At 30.1% G+C, this 2,298-nt stretch overlaps 1 long non-coding RNA gene across 1 annotated transcript; it reads left to right on the top strand.

Annotated features, from left to right (window-relative positions):
* Positions 1–482: 482 nt before the first annotated feature.
* On the top strand, positions 483–1,189 carry LOC124421192. The gene is made up of 3 exons (XR_006941538.1): positions 483–666; positions 738–833; positions 907–1,189. It is a non-coding gene; the product is annotated as an uncharacterized LOC124421192 (long non-coding RNA).
* The last annotated feature ends 1,109 nt before the right edge of the window (positions 1,190–2,298 follow it).

Genomic DNA, 2,298 nt, shown 5'->3' on the forward strand with positions numbered 1-2,298 from the left:
CTAGTTCTAGTTCTAGTTCTAGTTCTAGTTCTAGTTCTGTTCTAGTTCTGTTCTAGTTCTGTTCTAGTTCTGTTCTAGTTCTGTTCTAGTTCTGTTCTAGTTCTGTTCTAGTTCTGTTCTAGTTCTGTTCTAGTTCTGTTCTAGTTCTGTTCTAGTTCTGTTCTAGTTCTGTTCTAGTTCTGTTCTAGTTCTGTTCTAGTTCTGTTCTAGTTCTGTTCTAGTTCTCTTCTAGTTCTGTTCTAGTTCTGTTCTAGTTCTGTTCTAGTTCTGTTTTAGTTATGTTCTAGTTATGTTCTAGTTATGTTCTAGTTCTGTTCTAGTTCTTTTCTAGTTCTTTTCTAGTTTTTTTCTAGTTCTTTTCTAGTTCTGTTCTAGTTATGTTCTAGTTGTGTTTTTGTTCTGTTCTAGTTCTGTTCGAGTTCAGTTCATGTTCTAGTTCAGCTCTTATTCTATTCAAGTTTCGAGCTAATTTTTATTCTATAAATTCTATTACAGGGTCAATTTAGTTATGCCTGTGTGATTGTAGAGCCTTTGGAGTTAAACACCAATCGTATCTATGTTAAGGCTCGTCCAGAAATTGCTGATTTTGTTTGTCATCCCGGACCTAAAATTGTATCCGATAAAAGTGCTCCTCTATTAGCTCGGCAATTGGCTTTGCATGCTAATGTAAGTTTAATCTAATCTTTAAACATAAGAAAGATAATTTAATAAATATATCCATATAATTTTCATTACAGCTGGCTTCAAATGTTTATCAAAGTTTACAAAAGAAAAATCCCTATGCTTCCAACTGGTTGGAACGTCTACGCAGCATTAAACGTTTACGCACTAAGGTAAGTCCAATTTTCCTTATTATTTTATTATTATTATTTAAAAATTTAACTTTTATAAAAAAATTTCTCTCAGCTACTTGAAAATCAAAATCGTGGCGGTTCTACCGCTGCCAATGCCGATATTGACGATAAACAAAATACAAATCGCGATTTTTCGAAATACACTTAAGTTTTTTTTCGCGTTTTTTTTGTTTTTTATTTCATTTAAATTGTATTTAAGCGTGTTCGCTTTTTTCCAAATTAAACGTTGCCGCTTTCTTTGTTAAGTAGACTCTAAGGTAAAGTAATCGTAACGATATATAAACACGTATTTTACGAATAAATAAAAAAACGCTTTGTAGCTTTTCTAAAAAAAATTGTGTTGTGTTGTGGTGTTTTTACTAAATAAAATAAACGGAACGTAAGTCAATAAAGGTAAATGGCAAAAGATAGTATTTATATAATACGTTTTATTTAAAATTCCATTAATTGTGGATAATATTTGTTAAAAAATACCAAAAAAAAAACTAATTTTATATACATATAAGCATAAATTGAATTGGGCATTGGGAAATTGGGCTCGTTATTAAGAATTTTGTTAAAATATTTGTTCTGCATATCTTTAAAATTAACCATAATCTTGTTTTAATTGTCTGCTATAAGTTAAATTTTAGGTCAATTGATGTTACAATTTTGCTTTAATAGTTCAATATCTTCTTATCTTAAATGTTTAGTTAAATTTAGTCTTAATTTAGCTTCGAACATGGTACATTATCCCTTTGTCTCTGTTTTTTCTCAGTCGCAGTTTAGAATTTAGTCACCATTTATGTTAAATTATTGCACAAGCTTTGCTCTCTCTGATTGTTATCTTTATTAGCCTCAATTCATTTTCTAATTTGCTCTCAATTAAGCTTCAATCGCTGTTCTGAATATATTTGAAATTTAGCGTCAATAGCTAACCAGAATGTCATAATTTGACTTAAAATTGTATATCAACTTAAGTTAAAAATGTAGGTTTGATTTTCTTGTTGTTCTTTAATCCCAGTTTGGAATGTTGTCTAAAAACTGAACTAACATAAAACTAGAACAGACTTAGGATATAACAGAACTAGAACAGAGCAAGAACAGAAGTATAATAGAACTAATACAAAACCAATACAGAACTAAAACTCAACTAGAACTGAAATAGAACAGAACTGAACTAAAACTAAACTAGAACTGCACTAGAAAATAAGTAGAACAGAACTAAACAAAACTAGAACAGAACTAACACAGAACTAGAACAGAAGTAGAGAATAACTATAATAGAACTAGAACGAACTAGAACAGAGTTATAACTAAACTAGAACTGAACTAAAACTAAACTAGAACTAAACTCGAACAGAACTAGAACAGAACTAGAACACAACTAGAACAGAACTAGAACAGAACTAGAACAGAACTAGAACAGAACTAGAACAGAACTAGAACAGAACTAGAACAGAAC

The sequence above is a fragment of the Lucilia cuprina genome, unplaced genomic scaffold (assembly GCF_022045245.1).
Source record: "Lucilia cuprina isolate Lc7/37 unplaced genomic scaffold, ASM2204524v1 Scaffold_4942, whole genome shotgun sequence".
NCBI lineage: Eukaryota > Metazoa > Arthropoda > Insecta > Diptera > Calliphoridae > Lucilia > Lucilia cuprina.